Genomic DNA, 16560 nt, shown 5'->3' on the forward strand with positions numbered 1-16560 from the left:
TTCCCCTCGAGGATTTGATTGGATATCACAGAGGAGACTTCAGTTCTAACATCTGCAAATGTTTTAAGTTTTTGTTTCCATATTTAGTTTCTCACATACGTAGTTTAGAGAAAGTATAGCAATCATCAAAATATTCGAACTCCAGATTTTGATAAAACTCCACGGATCAGACTTCACTGAGTTTGAAAAAAATATTTTAAGAAAATGTCCGTCTGTCTGCCTATGACAAAGATAACTCAAAAGCGCACTAAGCTAGACGGATGAAACACGGTCTTTACAGCAAATTTGCAGTTTTTTATCAGATTTTGATAAAATCTCTTCAGAGGAAGTCCGTCTATCCGGCTGTTTGAATATAAGTTAACATGATAATTACAAGACGAAGAGAACTAGATCGATAAAATTCAGTATACAGATTTAACATCTACGGCGCAGACGCCTGTCAAATTTTCAACAAAATCCAATAAAAGGTTAACTGTCTGTCGGTCTGTATTTTCAGAAATATGTAGGCTTGATAACTCGCAAACACAATGACTTAAATATATCAAATTTTGTATGGAATTTTATGACTACAAATGTAATTTTATTGCTTTCAATCTGTGATGAAAAACATTTCTAAAACACAAATTCGATTTTTGGATGCTATTAAGCATACCAAGGATTCATCGCCAAATACCTCGCCAAGAATGGCAGATAGATTCCGTGAAATTACTAAATTCATGCCAAAAGTTAATATTACTTTACTATTGTAAGCAAGTGTCATGTAAAACGTTTTCTGGCATGATAAATTTATTAGAGAGTTATGCGAGAAAGTTTTGGTGAGACCTCTCCCGCTGGTTATGTTTTCACTCTTATAGAAATACTATGCTTATTTTTGCTTTCTTAAACTATTTTATATTTAATCAAAATAACCTTTCACTTTCCGCCTAACTGACAGTGTAAATTGTATGCTGGAGAGACGGTTTCTGTCTCAAACGGGGAGATATCGAATTAAAATGTGTTATCATTGACAATGTCTTCGCATTACATCATATATCTCGTTTGAAACAGAAACTCACATACCAGTGTAGAGCCAGTATAGAATTTGTGCGACCAGTTGGAACGGATTTGTAGTGAAAGAGTCAAAGCGATTATATCAAAATACTCGAATTCCTTGATAATGGCCTCTTTCAACCCGAAATTTATTCACAGCAGAAGTGCAATTATCTGGGTAATTAGAGTCAGAATCGATATAACCAATCAATAAATGGTAGAATAATGAATATTCCAAAAAAAAAGAGAAGCTTGCCATCTATATACAATATAATAATTGACAAATCAAACAATTAGTTCTCCTTTTCCAACTACTGGGTTGATTTTACCACTTTTGATTTCATCTAAAGTACATAACCATTAAATATATAATCAATAGTCGCCTGTTCTCAGCCCACTTCTATTTTTGTAAGAAACAGAGCCATAGATACGCTACATGATACATGAAATGATTACGATTATACAGAATCATTAAGTTAACTTTAAATCTAATTTGAGATACTAACTTCATCTTCCAATCTGTCGTTAGGAGAATGAAATTAAAAATTTAATTAAAATCCAAATGTGCTCATATTTTATAATATTTCGTTCCAGTCTTAACAATAACTCTCTAATTAACGTTCGGCAGCTCTTGATCCTTTTCACAGAAATTTTAAGCTATTTTTTGAAATTTATGAGAGCATTAATCAACGCAAGGATTTTTTATAACATGTTAAATATGTTTTCTTTGGTGAAAATCAGTCAATATTTCCGAATGATTTAAAAAAAAGAAATATAAATCAACTATGTTTCTAAATAGATTTATCTATCTAATTACAGCCCTGTGATCTCTGAGACTTTGTCAGAGAATTAGCGCAGTCATTCTAATCTCGGTAATAATAGAAGAAAAGATAAGTTCTTAAAACTTAATTAATGTCTGAAACCTGACTTAGTGTGTGTTTTTTTCAGGAGAAGGCTCGTTAAAATCATAAAAGTAAGTTTCTTTAAAATTTTAATGGCACTTGAAAGATGTTACTTCGGCCATATATTATTCAAAAGGACAATCTGTGGTTTGAGAACTAATTTGAAGTGAGTTAATTAGGAGAAATAATTTCCTCGAACTTTTCAAACATCTAATAGTTTTCAATAATTAATTATGCTGAATGTACTTATTTAAACTTAATTACTTAAATAAATAAGTATTCTAAGTCTGTTCCGTGCATTTTGAGTGCGAAATATTTCGTTTTCAATATGCTGTATACGAATACTTAAAATTTTCATTTTTATCATAAACAATATTTTATATAATTGCATTTGCTTTCATACTAAGTTAAATTTTAAAATAATCAAAGAGATATTTTAAATAATTTTAGTCATTAATTTTAAATTCATTGGAATTTAAATAATTCTGTATTCAGAAACATTTAATAAATAGTTGTAAGTAAAAAGAATCCAAACTTCCAAAAGTCTGTTCCATACATTTTGAATGTTAAATATTTCATTTTCTTAATATGCTGTATACGAATACTAAAAATTTTCATTTTTATTACAAACTATATTTTATGAAATTGCATTTATTTTCATATTCATTTTAATTCTAAAATAATATTTGAGATTGTTTTTGAAAACGTTATTTTAAACAATTTTATTCATCATTTTTAGATTCATTGGTATTTCAATAATGCCATATTCAAAAATGTTTTATAATTACTATTATAAAAAAATACTTCTAAAATTGTGAATTTTTTAAAATAAATTATTACGCTGTAAATATTTAATTACCTAAATATGTAACTGTTGAGAAAAGTAGTCCAATATAGACTGTGCATCCTATAATTTTCGAGCTCAAAATGTTTTATTCTTAATCTTATGTGTTAAAGCCTTTAATATGATTGTTATAAACGATATTTGAAACAATGACATTTACCTCCAAAAGGGATTCATCAGTATGCATTTAAATGTCAAACGAAGCATAAAACATTTTGTATCTGAAATAGAAATAACAATAATTCATTTTTAGATATTTGGAAATATGTGAAATTTTTTTAACTGCGTTAATTATATACGGCAATAACCACTGCTTGTATTATCTAACATCTAATTGCACATTATATTATCCCTTTCTGTATGTTAGTTAAAGTTATTTTTACTTTTTCAAAATGTATGCAAAGGGATTTGAAAACAAAATCAGAGCGTTGGTTTTTTTTTTATTTATTTATACAGGGGAGACCACAGCAAGATAAGGAATGATTTAATTTATATTTCTATAACTCAAACTACTTAGCAACTTATTTATATTAGTTATTCCTTATAGAAACACTTAACGCCGCAAACTGTCAGACAATAAAAGTATGTATAGTGAAGCTGTAACCGCAATAACGTAAACAATGAATTATGTTAGAGGTTCTTTTTGTTATGCATTACTACCTTAGATAATATGCTTTTTATAATCACTTCTTATTTATATCTCATATTAGTTATTCCTACCAAAAGAATTAACATTTTTTACCATTTCGAAACAAAGTAAAATGACTGAAGGAAATTGAAGTCCTCCTCATTTTTTTAAGGTCTTCTAGTTGTTTTTTGAGTGGAAGGCATTTATATAAGCATGAAGTACAAAGTTTTTTCAAACCATACTGCAAACTGCATACACCTACAGATAATATCTTGACAACTCCATCTTTGGAAAGACATGCCAGTTCCAAAGGAAACTAACAAGGCATATCAAGACCATTTAGAACAAAGGAAACAAGAGGTACGTAATGCAAAAATAGTAGTCTAGTCGTTACTAAGAAACTAAAATTTGTCTCCTCACACCCTTGTCAGAAGCTGAAAATTTCTAGGAAATTACTGTAATATCTCCTGTGGGATCTAATTTGAATTTGCATCAGGAAATAGCAGAATTTGAAACATCTAGCTAGAATCTGCATGGTTGCATCAGAGATGTTCAAACTTAGGAAGGAAATTAGTACCCAATTTTTGATAATAAGAAAAAGCATCGATTTTGAGTTATTTTAATTTACTGTGATCTAGAATTGAATATAAATTGTCCTTTCATTACATAGTATTCCAGAACATGTACTGAACCATGTTTAATCAATATATTGTTTTATATCTTTTAAGAATTGCAATGTATTAATCTTTTATCGAAATTATCATCTTACCTCTAGGTCAAAAATCATCTTGTGTGTTGTTGTTTCTTATGGCACTTGCCATGGACAAACCCGATGTTACGAAAACAGCGATTTTAAGCCAGGGGGAGCCTCTCTTGTTTTTATAGTAGTGTCATCTAGGGCCAAAAGAACGGCTTAGCTACAAACACACGTTACAACCCTTTTTACGGGGCGGACTTCATTCACGCATTTCATTCACTCACCTGAATCAGAGAATGATCACCTCTGATCCAGTACCCCCAGTGGTATTACTCTCGACATGGAGGACTTTATGCACGACAGATTTATACGCGCGTCAGCCACCAAGCACGCGGGGAATCTTCGGCCGGCGGGGTTCGAACTCGCAACCATTTTGTGTGTTTTCTTGTGTGTTATTAGAGCAAGATGACAGTTTTTCATTATCCTTTTAAAATTTCAAACCAATATTGAGTATATTTAAATAAAAATACATCCAACTAAATACATTAAAAAACCATTTTAATAATAATAATAATAATAATATGCAAAGAAAACAATATGCCTCAAAATTTGAATTCATTTAAAATTATTAACATCATCATCTTGCCTCGTCTTCCCTACATAGATAAAGCATTATCTCATTCCATTATCCTTTTATTTGCTCCAAATGCTATTGGTGTTCCTGTTAACTCTGTAAAATGATGTTTAATTTTAACCAAACCTTTTATTCATGCCTTGAAGATCATAAATTCTTTATAAAAATATTTTTAAGCATCGGATTGTCATGAACATAAAGTCATATAATTTTGAAAGCCTTATTCCTGTTTTGTTTATTTCACACATGAAACTTCTACTACAGTCAAGGCTAGCAATATCATAGTGACATTGAGAGCATTACCTTATAGATGATATATTTTCTAAAAAAAAACTTTGTCTATGACGATAGTGTAATTACTCTTTCTTATTCTTCATTTGAATTATACGGATAAAAAACTAAATCGTTCTTGTTTCAAATAGTCGAAGAAAATTATCCGATTAAATGTTTAAGGAAACAATGAAAATGATTAGTATTTCATTCCAAGGAGCATAAAATAGCCTCGTCGAATATTGGCTCTTTTGATGCCTCTTTATCAGATTTAGAGCAATGGCTTATTATATTGATAAGTTGAAAATATTAGATAAATATTTATTTATTTAAATTAAAACATTTAAATGAAACATTCTATACTATCTTTCGTATAATCATTCAAGAAATTCATATTTTTAGAAAATGCACGTCCTCTAACAAATTTTAAATTTTTATATAGTATCTGATCAGAAAATTCAGAATGTATATAATATTTGAATTTTATTTTAAATATAAAAAATTATAAGACAATTTTACGTAACTGTCATTATGCAAATAAAATATTTAGTTACATAATTAAATATTTAAAATGTCTTAAATGGAAATGTATGGATCGGCAACAAATCAAGACTGATCAAATGTTATTTAAATTTCAGTTGCTAGGCAATTAATTTTTTTATATATATATTTTCATTATAATTACGTTTCTAGTTATTTACTATGTAGAATGCGTTGTTATTACCAAAATTTTCATTCACCCAATACTTCATTGTTTATCAAAATAACATCACAATCACTACTTTATTTTGATACGTACTTATACTTTATTTCTAAGAATTTTTCAGTATATATATATCAACTGTTTATTTCATATTATAATAAATATTATTTTTAAAAAATGAAAAATCACCATATTGTGTATTTTTTGTCTTTTTATATATAGTTTTTCTTCAAAATTTTCTTTAAAATTCTAATAAAAATTGTCATTTATTTGTGCAACAAGCCTTTTATTATTGATTTATTTTTAATCATAACAGTTACGAAAATTCTCTTGAATATTTTCTGGCTTTCAGAATTGAATATTTCATTGCTTTCCTCAGTATGATAACAATATTTAAAAAACTTTTATCACTTTTTTCGTAACGTGGAATTTCACACAAATATATTTTAGAGGGTGAGAATGTGCACCTCCGAATGACGTCGTCTATTTATTGCGCCCCGTATTTTTTTTTTATATATATTTCTAACATAAATTTTAAAATTTTAAAAATAATTTAAATCAAAAAATTAAGGGAGATTCTGGGATTTTTTCGTTGGCAAATTCTGAAAATAACTATAAAAAATTAAATTTTATATCATTTTGAAATTAAAATAATTTGATGGTTAATGATATCAATTTCGTTGCCTTATAACTTTTTTCTGAATTTTGAAACAGACATTTATCATTTTTGCAGTTAATTTTTCACCAAATATTTAATTATCGTCTCTTTTATTCTGTTTCTGAAAGTTACAGAAAAATAAATTTGTTTATTAATTTAGTTGTCCGCCTTTGGTGATGGACTGGCTCACCATGAATATTAGCTATGTTTAATTTCAGTTCAATCTTTTTTTTAAATTAGAAATATATTGTTGAAAATTATAGAAAAAATTATTTTTTAAAAACGCGAAATTCAAAAACACTTTTCATGACAATTGAAATGGTGAATTAAAAAAAATTAGTTTTTTAAGTTATTAAAATTGTATAAAAATCAGTTTCTTTCGTCAATATTTCCAGGAAAGATTATAGCAAAATGTGAGGTTTAGTTAATTAGTAATTTCAAGTTTAATTAATTAGTTATCCTAATTTATATCTGCATTTCAAGTAGCTCTTTGCTGTAAGATTTTTTCTTTTGTGTTCCGACATACACATTTTCCTTTATGAATTTTAAAGATTTAAGCCAAGAAAATGAAAATTTACAGTTGATTCATAATGCCATTATAATGAAATATGTTATATAATATTATAATAAGTTTAAATAGAAAAACATGTGCAATAAATAAATTTAAGAATAAAAATATTCTTTAAATCCTACTTTTATTTATATATTAATTAAAAAATTTTCTCTATTTTAATTATTTTATACATTTTTAGTCCTTAATTACATCATATATTTTTTAGTATATATAATGCTGAATGCAATTTTTTCTTGAATTTCAAAAGCAAATGGATGCGTTCATATAAAATCAAAATGTAATTAAACCTATCATTTTGCCAAAAATTAATTCAGGAAATATTAAAATAATGTATTTTTGTCAAGAATACTCAAGGATGGAGATTTTTACAGCTCTAGAATTTTAGAAAAAGATTAAACTCGATAATAAAATTCCATCATACAAATAGAAATCAAATTAAGTAAGAATTTTAATTTTTAAAAGTCGCAATAGGCATTTTATTACAACTTACTTTTTCAGTGTTAATTAGGCGAATTTAAATGATTTTTTTAAGCACAGAAAATAAACTTTAGACATTTCAACAAATCCGAAACATGGCAAAAAATATTTCATGCATTCTTTATTAAAAGTTATATATACTAAGGGTAAATACGAAAAATGCATTGAGAATACAAAATATTTATAAAATTTATTATAAAAACATTAGCTGGCACCCAGAGCGTTGCTGTCACAGAAGAAATAATTTGGGAAATATCGTTTGAAGCTGAAGTTGATGGCTGTCTTGTTCAATTAGAAATGATAGAATGAATGATATTTATTTTCTTATCGGCAGTGAATACATTCATTGAAATTTAATCATATATAAAGAAGAAATGCAAATAATATTTATTCTATTTTTTTTATTTTATTATTTAAGTGCTTTATGGCAGACAATATTTTTTTGTTCTTCCGTCTTCAGCAAAAACAAATGAATTTCTTGTTTGTCCGACTCATAAGCATCCATCATGCAACTGGCCATGTGAAAAACACGGATTTTCTAGATTCAATCCGCACACTTGACCTTAAACTTGCGCTTTGTTCATGGTCATCGAGAATACAAGTCGAATGGGGAGCTGCAGCCGTCTGAAATCAAAAGAGATGTCGGTGGGAATAATGGGAATTCGTGGAATGTGCACATCTTCTCTAATCGACTTTCCGCTAAGAATAGTTGCCTCGCCGGATATTGGTCTTTTGATTCTGATGCGCGTGGCCAAGTAACATATAAACGATGTTTTCGATTCTTGCCGCATGTTGATCTTGAGATTCTGAAGCACGTGAATTTACAATTTGTAAACGATCTGCTTTGTTGCTTGCTTTTCATTTCTCATTTGTTTGAGAAGCTCAAATTGACTTATTTTTACATGCTGCGCGGATAGATCTATTAAGTGACGAACGTTTGGGGACATTTTTTTGTCAAAGCAATTAACACGATATCCGCTTGTATAAACGAAATATCGTTTTTCGATTCACTGTATAAATAAAAAAAAAATTACTGCTTGCTCTAGAAAATTTCCATAATATATAACTTAATTTGATCGGTATCGATAAAAATAATTCTATTTTGCATGTATGAGATAAACTCTGAAGAATATGTGCGTTTTGCAGCAGACAAAATATTGTGCATGCTGAATGAGGAGAAAAAAATTAGCTCTTGCATTAAATATTTTCGATTTCATTTCACTCACATTGATAGACATCGATGTTAAGAATTTTATTTTGTTTGATACATATGCGATTAACTCAGAATGATATGTGTCGTTTGCCGTTTACTGTTTGTCTTTTGTTAACTGTCAATTTTAAAATAAAACCTTCGCTCAGGAGCAAGCAATAAGTTGTCAAAGTTTTATCACAATCGGTGTAACGGTACGGCAAAGCCCACGATACGTTATTCTTATATATTAGATTATTAGCAATGATTTGTTACTTTTTTATTTTGAGTTTTACTTTAAGATATTTATTTATATTTTTGGTTATTTATAGAATTAATAAAATTCTGCAAGTTATTCAAAGGGTTAAAAAGAGCGAGTACAGAAATATCTAAAACTATCTCAAGAAAAAGGCATTGACTCTTTATTTCATTACTTCAAAATTCTATTTTACAAAGAGGGGAATATTCTTTTTCAAAATTTTAATAAAGCGCATATCGTGTGCTTTGCGATTAATCTAACTTGCAGAAACATCTTTTTAAAAAAATGAGTTCCTTGTGCGTATGCATGCGTGTATTCATGTTCCGAAAACTAAAATTCAACAAGTTCACTGAGTTAAAAGATTAAATAAAAGTGTGCTGATATTCAATTTGAAAAGGGCAACAGCGAAAAAACTTATTCAGTTATTTTGAAGGAAACAAGAATTCTGTCTGCTAAGAGATTTACAAATATATTTATTACATTTGAAATATTTTATTTTCTCTTGAAAGAAACAAGTAAGATTTTATATTTGAAATGCATAGCTTTAGGACGATGCAAGGCTTTACGTTTAATAAAGTTAGAATCATTCAAACTAGTTGAAGAATGTATTCTGAGAAGCTTCAGTTTATTTTTAAATGCAGCAACCCACGCTCTTTCAGATTTGAAATATTTTCGGAAAGCTTCATATGTTTCTCTACATGTTAAAGATAAGGAAATAAATAAAATATATTTCACTTGAGAATCAGTACCAGCGTAGGAGTAAATAATAATTAAATTAACAAATGTTGGCAAAATAAATTGTGACCCAACATTAGAATTTTCCACCTTTCGTGCAGTAAAATGTTGGCAACCCTATTAAAAAACCTTTTGACAGCTGATAGTTGAGGGTTAGTAAAAATGAAGTGTTACACGATAGAACAACGTATTTTTATCGTTGAATATTTTCAAAATAATGAAAATCTGGCAGATACAGTTCGGAAATTTGAGAATTGGCCACCAAAATTATGTGATTTAACACCTTTGGATTTCTTTTAATGGTGTTATTTGAAATCAAAGTCTATGCCAACAAGATCACAAGTACACGTGGACTGAAAAAATGAAATTCAACGGTGCCTCCACGAAATTCAGCCACATTTACGCAACATGGCATGGACACTTTCGATAAAAGAATGCGTTTGTGTACCAGCAAAGCCGTGGAGGTGATTTGTCCTATATGTTATTCCATACATAATACTACCCTGTGTATTTTACGATTCAATAAAGATATAACAATTTAAAAAAAAAAAGCTATGATTTTTTTTTTTTTTTTTTTTTTTTTTTTGTAATTTAAATCTTACGTTAACACGTTGTCCTATCTTGTAATTTCCATTTTTACTAGCTCGAAACTATCAGCTATCAAATGGTTTTTTTTAATAGAGTTGCCAACATTTTACTGCACGATTGGTGGAAAATCCAAGCCTTGCGTTAATTTTAGAACGGTCTTTATTAAGTTGTTGCCTTTGACGATCAGATGATTTGTCAAAAATTTCATTATTAATTTCAATCATTTCTCTAAGTCATAACTTGTTGTTTAAGACTTCTTCAACAATTCTTTAATATCATATTGTGACAAATATTCAAACTTTGTTTTTTCAATAACTTTCATATACAGTTGTCTGTATAGTAAATAAACCTTTCTACTACAATCGTGTCCCATGATGTTATAATGCCCTTAAAAACATAGTGTAAGGTGTCTGAATAATCTAATAACATGCCATCTTTCTCTGAATCATAAAGTCACATTCTTATTTTTCATATAAATTGCACAGGCAAAAAATAAAATATTTATTTCAGCAACAAAAGGAAATCACGCATTTAAATGGAGAAATGAAAACTAATTAAATGTCATTATAACAATTAAATCTATCGAGAGAAATTCTTCAAAAAAGATATTTTTAATAATTATCAAAGTTTTGAATCGATACCTTTAATATTTTAGAAAAAAAGTGCTTTCATTTTAAAGTGGTGTGAAGATTCCTTCTTGTGCAATTATATTTTCCGACTTATTAAGAAAAAAAGAAGCAACTTCGTTTAATTTCAATTAATTAAATGTTCTGTAGTGTACATCTCACTCTCTACAATATATTTTTACCATATCTGACAAATCTGTATCAGACCCACTGGTGTGATAAGGCCACCGGCTGAAACACACTCCTATACTGTTGTGGTGGTAACATTATAAGCCAGATAACAACTTCCGGAGAAGAGTGCACACTTTTGTCTAGTGGCTTTGTTACGCGGCTACGAACCCTAACGTAGCGAGTTCGAACCTCAACCTGCACACTGTTCATAGATGTAAGAACTTCGCTATTGTAATCACAACCGGTCTCAAAAAAATAACTGCAAGAAACCTTCCTTGTTTTATTAATTTCACTTTCTTATTCCACAGTTAAAATTAACATTGGACTACGGCGTTAAAATAAGGCGTTGAATTTCGTTGTTTAAAGTTAACAAGTCTGAAAAAAGAGATTATCTAAATTAAAAAATATCAATAAAGAAAATAAACAAATACCAGCACCTATAATGCATTAGTTACCCATTTAGAGTACTTTGTTAATGAATATCACAAAAATTTGATGAAATAGACTTAAGCTTTATAGCGACTTAACCATAGAATTTAAAATTGTGATGTCAATCTTTGTTCTTCAGCTTTGAACAATGGAAGAAAATCAAGGAGTTAAATGTTTATGGACACAATGAAAACTGTTCAAATTTTATGGCAACCCTTAAGAGTACTATTGCAAATTACTTATTAAAATATTTTTACAATGTTGTCAAAATTACAGAAAAAGTTTCTCGGCAGCTAATTATTTATCACTAAAACTACAATTATTGTGAATTTCAAGTTACCGTTAGACTATTTTTATTTTATAATATTCCTTAAGTTTTGAAGTTATCGACGATAAACTCTAAAAGTTTGCTCAACCTTTTATAAAATGAATTCCTAACTGAAAATTTTAAAAAAAAATAGCTTTATGCTGCAACTTTCCACTGTATGCTTGTTTGGGCAAAACTTGGTCTTGAAATCTGTAAATCGCCAACACGCACACACATATTTGCTTTTATTATTAGTTGAAATAGAAGACTCAGAGACCTGGTTATAACTTCTCAGCTCTTTGATCTGAAAGTTCCAGGTTTTAATTCCATTTACACTATGTGATGAAGCTTTATGCCTATTAAATCTGGCATCGAAGGCCAAAATCCCCTCCCCTCTAGTGTCATTCGAAAGACTGGAAAAGTGTTGTTTCTATTCCAAAGTCTTTCGTCATCTGTCGACTTCAAATGTATGATATCTGCCCAAAAATTGCCATCGTGGTATTCCGAAATAGTTTTATTGTTTTAAGTTTATTTTAAGAATAAACTTAAAACAATAAAACATCTAATCGATTGTTGGCCTTGTTGGCCTAGTAGAAAATTTGATACCATTCTTACCAGATTAAGAATTGGCCATACACGGCTCACACATAAACATTTGCTGTTGGGGGAACCCGCACCCCGATGTACAGCATGTCAGTGTCCTATGACGGTTCTTCACATTTTAATAGAATGTCCACAATTTAACAATGAACGAATTCGCTACTTTCACTCTCCTCAAATTAAATAAAAATATATTCTTCATAAAGTACCCCATCCCCATCTTTTTACCTTTTTAAAAATGATTGGCTTTTACTTTTCGATTTGATTCTTAAATAACTTTTAGATTCTGTTTTACCATGTTTTGTAGATTTTACAGGTTGACAAGTTCAGGAAAATGATGCAATTTAGAAAGAAATTTTTAAACCTTTAAAATAGGATTAATCTTACCGTATGTTTGGCGCAGTTTAATCAAAAATGGTTCTTGCGCCAATAAACTTCATCAACCAACCAACCAACCGAAATAGAAAGCGAGCAGATGATAAAATTTTGGTGGGAAAATATTTAACTGAGTAAAATCAATGTTCTTTGTTTCAATGTAAAACGCTATTTTATTCAGCTATTTTAGCTCACTCAACCAAATATGCTTAATTAAAATGTATTAAATGTATATTTCTCTATTAACAACCTTTTTCTCACTGGCAATAGAGATATTGCATGACTCAGGATACTAAAGTGATCTATCTTTTTTTACGCCGGCGTCCTGGCATAGGGGTAGCGCATCTTCCCCGTGATCTGGGCGTCCCGGGTTCGAGTCCCGGTTTGGGCATGGTTGTTCTTCCTGTTCTATCTGTGAGATGTGTGAATGTGCCCTCCTGTAAAAAGGGGTTGTGCAAGCGAATGAGTGATGCGTGAGTGGCAAAGTCGTACTCTTGGCCCTAGTTGGCGCTGCTATAAAAAACAAGAGGCGCTCCCACACCGGCTTAAAATCGCTGTCTTCGTAACAGCGGGCTTGTCCATGGCAAGTGCCATAAGAAACAACAACAACAATCTTTTTTTACAATCAGCCTAAAAATATTTTTATTCGTAGGGTCTGTTGCAATGTTACATGGCAGAATTTAAGCAGAAAGAGGCAGAACTTTATCTTGTTAAAGAAGTAAGTGAGGGCGAATGTTTTGCAAGTAATCCTCCACAATATTAAATATAATTTTGTAAAGAGTGAATAATGTGGTTCTTGAGAGATAGGAGAAAGTGATAGAGCAGAATAGTTCATATATAATACAATAAATTAACCTTAAATAACAAAGATCGTGTATTCATTTCATAATAAAGCCAATACAGAAACTTATGGTACATCTCATTTCAGCCAGATTAAATAGGCCGAAAATTAATTATGCAATATTTAATATAAAATAAGAATTTTACTGGTTGTAGGAAATCAACTCTTCATGAGAATTTCTCAAGAATAAGGAGATTCATTTTATTTGAGTCTTAGTTTAGAAAGCAAAAAGCAAATTCTTTTAAATTTAATATCTAAATTTATGATATTTAAAGAATTTATATTTTCAAATTCAGAAAGAAAATATTTCTCTTTACATACTTGTTATAATCACAATTGAGTTTATTAAGAATAAAATTCTCTCCAATACATATTTAAAAATGTTTAAAAAAGTAACCGATATTGCTTAAGGTGTATGCACACACCTGAAAATTCGAAAATCGTTCAAAATATCGAATTTTTTTTTATTTTTTATTAATGTTCTCTGATCCTTTAGCTTTCAAACGATACCAAGATTTGTCAATATTCGAAATATTTCTCGAGTTATAATTATTTTTCTTGAAGAGCTTTCATTAAAAACTCTAGTTACGGTGTTTTTAAAACTCATTTTATGAAGAATGATATTTTCCCACTATGTTGCTTCATTCAAACAATCAGAACTCAGCAAGAAATGAACCAAATATAGTTATTTATGTATCAAAATAATCTGTATGAAATAGCGGATGTTTTGTGCTTCAATCAAAGTTATATTTATAGAAATAAATTTTTAATAGCTGTTTAAAAGTTAAAATGACAGAAAAAATCTCGCTTTTTCTATTCATCGTTGATGAAAAAACGGTTTAAAAAAACTATACATTTTTATAACTTGATTGAGGCAGACAACATGAAGACTAATAGTAGGCATCATTTCCAACTAGAATTGTGTGTCTGTAAAAATTAGAATTTAAGATATCATGTTTCAAAAAATAGGCTAATTAGCTCAATAAATATTATTTAATTAATTAATAATTAGTGTTATATGGTTTTTTCTCACTGAAATGAATTTAAACATATATTAATAACCTACTGTGAAAAAACTGGATTTTTAAAGTTAAAATTTAAAAAAAAAAATCTTCAAGTGTGTACGTACACCTTAATTGATAAAATAATAGTGTAGAAATTGATAAAATAATAGTTTTAAGCGACTTGGGAAGCATTCGCCATTAATTCATATGAAAAAATTATTTCATTTGTATGCTAAATGTCATAAAGCAAAATGAGTTTCTAAATGAGTTTGTATTTAAAGGTATTCACTGACAATAATTGCCTTTTTCCTTTTCAATGAGGATTAACTAAATAAGGAAAGGTTAAGCCTAATATTTGACAAAAGAAAACAGTATTCAATAATTCTTTAAAAGCATTTTGCATTGTCTCCACTATAAAAAAAGTTGTGTAGGGAATTGTAGAAAGATTTATTTTATATACTACCACAAATATGGTATTTCTATTTATGTAAAAAAAAAATCCAATTTTTGATACAAATGCAATATGGTGGTATAAATGTAGTTGGCCAAGTCAAGTAAGAATAAAATCATGTAGAATCAATAATGAAATCACATGATCCTCTACAAATCTTATTTTGACATATTTGATACATGAGCTTCTATGAGTTTACGTCATTTACAATCCAATAGTAAAATTTGCATGAGCAATTTTAATTGCAGTTGTAGTAATTGAGAGTGCACAAATTGACGCCTTCATGAAAATTTTTACAACAATTTACAGACAAATAGAAAATTAATCATGCATTTTCTTGTAAAAAGAATTTTCCTAATCTCACACTCTGTGATCTGTTTGGTTACGGAAGTATCTGCAAAGGAGACTGATATTTAATCAATCTTGAAAGATCATTTTAAACACTGAAAGTAACATTTCCTAGGCAAATAGAAAATTAATAGCGCCTTTTCTTGTAAAAGGAATTCCCCAAATCTCACACTCTGCATTTTTTTTTTTTTTATTTTTGGTTGTGAAAGATCTGTGAAGAAGATAAAGAACACTGATATTCAAGGTAACCTCAAAGATCGTTTAAACACTGCAAGTAACAAGTTTAATACAGCGTCAAATTGTTTCATTTGCTGTAAAACGTATCATCCAAATAATGCATATCTTTGGAACAATTGAAAAGTCGATTCTTTGAACCAGGTGCATTATAGATGACGAAATAAAATTTGAGGCTGGCATTTCAGACACATAAAAAAAACACTTTTTTTGCATAGATATAGGTAAATAAACGAGTAAATATAAATAAAAACTTACAATTTCACATATTTATTATGATTTATTTCAAAAGTAGGAAAAATATGACTTGGAAATATCTATAATAATTATCTATAAATCATTGCAGGGATGCGAGTTGATCGTATCAACTTCTGAAATTAAACATTTTCTGGAAGTTCATGCTGATTTTTAACTTTCTTGTATATGTAATATAGAGAAAGTATAGCAATCGTCAAAAAATGTGAAGTCGAAATTTCGACAAATATCTATGTTTTAGATCTCCCTGAGTTCGAAAAACACATTTTTGGAATATGTCCGTCTGTTCGACGGTGACAAAAATAACTCAAGATCGTTTTAATCTAGACAATGGAAATTTGATATATACACCATATTAGCAGATTTATGTCACATTTTGAGCAGAACCGGTTTAGAGTAAGTTCATCTGTCTGGTTGTTTGAATATAACTACAAAGTGAAGAAATCTAGATAAATAAAATTCGGCACACAAATTTAACATCTATAATGTAGACACATGTCAAATTTTCAACTAAATCCAACTACGGGTTCACTTCCCATCGGTCTATAATTTCAGACACATGTAAATGCGAAAATTCAAAAACGCAGTGATAAATATGTCAAATTTGGTATGGAAATTTGTTTCTACAAGTGCTGTTTTGTATAAAAACTTTGTTTCAATTGGATGAGAAAAGCTTGTCTAAAGCCCAAATTCGATTTTTGGATACTATTAATGCATACCAAGAGATTAATT

The sequence above is a fragment of the Argiope bruennichi genome, chromosome 10, assembly GCF_947563725.1.
Source record: "Argiope bruennichi chromosome 10, qqArgBrue1.1, whole genome shotgun sequence".
NCBI lineage: Eukaryota > Metazoa > Arthropoda > Arachnida > Araneae > Araneidae > Argiope > Argiope bruennichi.